Below are 5,235 nucleotides of genomic sequence, written 5' to 3' on the forward strand. Positions count from 1 at the left end.
GTGCAGTTCTTCAAGAGCTGCTCCAGCATGGATCTTTTCCATGGGGTACAGTCCTTGAGGAACAGACTGCTCCAGCGTGGGTCCCCCACAGGTTGCAGTTTCTGCCAGAAATCCCGCTTCTGTGTGGGCTCCTCTCCATGGACCACAGTTGCAGTTTCTGCCAGAAATCCCACTTCTGTGTGGGCTCCTCTCCATGGACCACAGCATGGATATTTGCTCCACTAAGGTTCTCCATGGCTGCAGAGGAACGACTTGTGCCACCATGGTTCTCACCACAGGATGCAGGGGGAATTTGTGCTCTGGTGCCTGGAGCACCTCCTCTCCCTCCTTCTTCAAAAAATCTGTGCTCTGGTGCCTGGAGCACGTTCTCCCCCTCCTTCTTCACTGACCTTGGTGTCTGAAGAGCTGTTTCTCTCACATTTTGCTCACTTCCCTCTCTCACAACTGGCATGCAGCATTTTTCACCCTTTCTTAAATATGCTATCACAGAGGCACCACTCTCTCTCACAACTGGCATGCAGTGTTTTTCACCATTTCTTAAATATGCTATCACAGAGGCACCACCAGCATCACTGATGGGTTTGGCTTTGGGCAGTGGTGAGTCCATTTTAGAGCTGGCTGAAAATGCCTCTCTCCAACATGGTGGCAGCTCCTGGTGTCTTCCAACAGAAGACACCCCTGCAGCCCCCCTGCTACTCACACCTTGTAATGTAAACCCAAGCCTCTTGCTCTGAACTGGTCCTAAACGTGGATCTCTACTTTGGATACCTATTGGCAGAGTACTACAATTCCCTATCACAGAATGCCTATTTTAAATTTTAAAATAGCCATCTTGCCCATACGGGTAAGAGCATTACAGGGACGTAGTGAGATCATCCTGGCATAGAAAAAGACTTTTTCCCTGCTTAGCAATACATCTATTGCCCTTAAAAATCTCAATATTGGACAATAATTCTGTTTCTGTGATGCGAATCGATCATTCCACATCCATAGCAATGAGTCCTCGGTTCTACATGTCCTAGAGTGTCACTGCTTCAGGCAGAAATATGCTCTTTACGGGACCTTCAGCACAGATCTCTGCCTGAGTCTATCCACCTTTGCTCTGCTCAGATGGAGTCTGGTGCATGTTAATGACCCACATATGACTGGAGCTCTTGGGAGGCAATATATACAGCCTGCACTTATCTTCTGGCTGCTGCTGTTAAAATGTCAGCAGGGCCCTGGCTACTGGTTTATAGCAACCTTGAGGTATGCCTGCACTTTCCTTTCTCATATCCAGGACTGCGGTCGCAATGCAGTTGTGCCGAGCTCCTGGAAATACAGCGTAAACATCAGCCTCATTGCTGGGCTCTGAGACCTTCCTGGGAGGCTCATTCTGCAAAAAATGTTACAGTAATTTATTATTTGCAACTGATTTTTTAGCTCTAACATGGTTTCTCACTTGAGAGTTATCCACAACGTAACAGTGTCACCATATGATAGGACTATGCCTGAAGGTAAGAATGAAAGAGCGTGTAACTCCTTACACTTGCAAAATTAATCTGGAGCCTTGTAAGAGTTAGGGCACTTCTGTTTTCCAAGAAAACCAAGCTCCTAACACAGCCTGCAGGGTTTGTCAGGCCATTTTCAAAGTGTTGCTTAAGTTTATCTGGGTAACTTCTCTTGGACTTCCAAACTCGCTGGTTTTTATGCCTATTGAAGTAAATCTTCTGTAGCAGTGCTTTTTGTGAGTGAGGCAGCAAGGTATTTCAGGATCATGAGAAGAGCGAATGGAAAATATTTTTTTTCCATTTTGCTTTTTATGAATTTATTCAGTAAACAGTAAGCCATCCTCCTCCAACTGGTAGTAGTTTGCAGGGCTACTCATTCCAGCTTCCTTAAAAAAAGTAAAATATTTGGTTGTTGGAAGTTGGAGTTTTCAAAAGAAGCAGAAGAGCTGGCCAAGGCAACAGCTACCACCTTTCCAGCTCTGCATCTCACTATGGGGATTTGTTCTTTATTTTCAGGAGTCTGTTTTCCTTCCAGCTCACTGGAATATCCCAGTGCTTTGTATGAATCCGCAGAAATGCCTTATTTTCTCATGGATCACACATACATACATCACAACGATGGTGAACCACTTGGCTGGGATGAATCAGAAAAATACCCACAAGGACCACAGTGACAGCTGAGGCTTGATAATTTATTGACTTACTTTACTTTTAAAATAATTTCTTATTGCGTCTAGCTGGAAAAAAATAGCAAGAACAGCAACTTGACAATTCTTATTAATGCAGTCATTGCTTTTCGTGATAAATACAGACCAGAAGCTAGTTGTACTGGTTTAAGAAGCCAAACCCCAACTTTGTAACTTGCTTCTTATACTTAAAATTGCCTTCTCGACCTCTTTCCGACAAAGCTTTTATTTCCATTTTAAGTTTGGCCACAAGATGGCAGTAACTCGCAGACAAAATGCTGGAAGAGCCAGACAGTGATTTGAAGCTGTCTCCCTGCCTGAGCTTTTCCCTGAGCTCTCCCCCCTCCTTTTTTGTTTCAGTATTTAATTGCATTTATTTCGGAATTACTAGGCAACCCACCCCCAGATGTGTAATTTAAAGGTGATGTGCTTGCAGTGAGATTTTCAGGATCTGCTCAGCAGAGGACCATCATGTGATACTGAGATAAGGTGGAGTTCGGCTTTAAGGGGGAGTCTCCAGTCTTCCTCACCAATCTTTAGGATCTCAGCTGGAGGAATACCAGAGGATCCTTCCCCTTTCCCTACTCCTTCTCCCTCCAGCCTCCCGAGCCAGCCCCTGAGCAGATCCAAGACGGGCAGAGCAGTTGCAAGGTGAGTTTCCCCTGTGGTTGCTTTCCCGTGACTGTGGGTGGCTGGTGCGGGTTAGCCTGGTGTTCTCTTGCTCTCTTGGGTGCAGATGACAAAATCACAGGGAAGGGTAGGCTCCAGGTTGGACTTGCGAGCGGCTGGGTGAGCCATTGGCTTGGACAGTGTTTTGTGTCTCCTTTTGAGGAGCTCCAGTACTTAGACAGTGCATTTCCAGTCACCTCACAGCACGCTGTTTCACCCTTTCTGTCCGTTGGTGCTAAACTTTTGACCAAAATCCTCCCGGAGAGTCAGAAGGGTATGTGCGGAGGGGGAGACTGTGCAATCACCTGGAGGGGTCTGCAGAGCTCTGGGCTCTCCCCACCCCATGCCAGCACCCAGGCTGGGGAAGGATCCCTCTCCTGCTTTGGGAGCTAGTGGGGTAGGGGACAGGGAACGGTGCAGCTGTTCAGGTGACACAACTTCATCCCCTCCTGACGTCTGGTCCCTTTTGGAGAGGTGGGCAGGGAGGAAGAACTCCTTGTCACTTGCCAGCAGAGATGTGTTTCTGAGCTTGTTCTCAGCCGTGCTCTTAGGTTGCGTTTCTGCTATGGGGAGAGGTGAGGGACCAAGAAGCAGTGGCATTTTCCAATTTTCAGTTTGATATTTAATAAATATGCAAGAGCATGGCTTGGCTAAAGGAAAAGAAAAACCAAGAGCCCGAAACCTAGGCCACCTCATTGCTGGTCACAATTTGGTCCCAGGTGGTGAGAAAACCTGCCCAGTTGTCTTTTTGCAGAACATGGCCCCTCGCCCACTCTGCTCCTGCCGTCGTCCCATCAAGTCCCATGTCTGCACTGCCCACCTGGTGCTGTATGAGTGACAGCGGAGAGCGTGACTAAATCCGGACGCTGATTTTTAGGCTGGGGTAAATTCATACTGTTGGAACTGAGGAGTCCCGACTCTCCACATCACCCGCACACTTGCCCTGTGGGAAAAGCACCTACTTCTGGCTCTGCCTGAAGTGGTGCTTCAAGAGGCCCTGGGGGGTGGGAGATTCTTTATTGTACCCTAAAACAGACTTTGTGGACTAGAGAGACCCGATAGGTTTAATTAGCAGAGACAGCAGGTCTGAGAGGTACTGCTGAAGGTGTGTGCCTCACTAAATACATGGTGTTGGCATGGTCAGCCCAAGGATGACCCTCAGGAGGAGCCGGAGCTGCAAGTCCAGCCCTCGCACACCGGCTCTGCCCCGGTGAGGAGGCAGCCCCAGCTCTGGTCCTTAGCACACGGCTGGTTAAAAGGGTGTCTGCCACCAGTAACAGAGATGATTCTGCTCTGGTGACTTAGATGGAACTGGAGATTTACATCAAGCATCATTTAAGAGCACAAACCCACCCGTTCAGGGTAACTTTTAATGAAGTACATTTTAGTGGGCAATATTTTTACAGCTTTTGTGATACTCGCCATATGGTGCCGGGTTTGAAACCCACTTGTGTGAATTTTAAGTGGCATTGCTTTCATTACCATAACCTCGGGTTAAGCAAGCAATAAATTTAGCTCATGGGAGAGTGGGCAGAGGGAAAGTTCCAGATTTGGGACAGCTGCCACTAACAATGAGTTGGAGTGAAGGTGTGCCAGGTTATTTGATTTCATTCTTTTTTTCTTTTTTTTTTTTTTTTTTTTCCTCCTGAACACATATGCTCAAGTTTCTCTGATTTTAAAATCCAAGCCCTGGCAAAGGGGTGGTTATTTAGAGGTTTTTTTATTTTTTTTTTTTTTTTTTTTTTTTTTTTTTTTTTTTCCTCCTGAACACATATGCTCAAGTTTCTCTGATTTTAAAATCCAAGCCCTGGCAAAGGGGTGGTTATTTAGGCATGCTTATTTGTGTCACATGGGTAAAGAAATATTCTGCAGTGCTTTAATTTTTGCTATCTTTTGTCTTTCATCTTGCTTTGTTCTTTCTTTACTGCACAGCCCTGCTAGATGAGGTTAAGGTGTTCAGAGCTCCTGGTTTGCCTTTGCCTCAGTGCCAGTGCTGCTGTGGGCACTTGGCCGCTCAACATCAAGTGCATGCATTAGGTAAAAAAGAATGCAGCGATTTTTGGAGTAATTTTTCCGCCCCTCACATTAGGCAGATGGGATTCCCCCCCCCTCCCGCTTATGCGGTGGCTGGATATAATTCTGCTTAGAGCAGCTTGAGAAAGCAGAGCTTTGCAGATTGAACTTGTAACGAGGAGATGTGAAACACCCAGTAAAGGCTACTCCGGCGGAAGGCCGAAATCGCTTCTCCGCTCGTTAATTGGTGGAACTTGTGCCACTGGGAAAGGGTCGGGAAGGGGTCGTGTCCCTCGCTTGCAGAGCTGCATTTTGATCTTGCCTTCTGCCTTTCTTCCTCGGGACTGTCGCCCCCCACCCTCCCCATTTCCCCCCCC

At 47.0% G+C, this 5,235-nt stretch overlaps 1 protein-coding gene across 1 annotated transcript in view; it reads left to right on the top strand.

Moving 5' to 3' along the window:
* The first annotated feature begins 2,669 nt into the window (after positions 1 to 2,669).
* Positions 2,670 to 5,235, top strand: part of NPY1R (neuropeptide Y receptor Y1) — a 9,012-nt gene continuing 6,446 nt past the window's right edge. The window contains exon 1 of the mRNA XM_014942747.1: positions 2,670 to 2,827. The gene's annotated coding sequence lies outside the window, so the exon portion shown is untranslated. The remainder of the gene's footprint in view (positions 2,828 to 5,235) is intronic.

This window comes from Calidris pugnax, unplaced genomic scaffold (genome assembly GCF_001431845.1).
Source record: "Calidris pugnax isolate Ruff unplaced genomic scaffold, ASM143184v1 scaffold15, whole genome shotgun sequence".
NCBI lineage: Eukaryota > Metazoa > Chordata > Aves > Charadriiformes > Scolopacidae > Calidris > Calidris pugnax.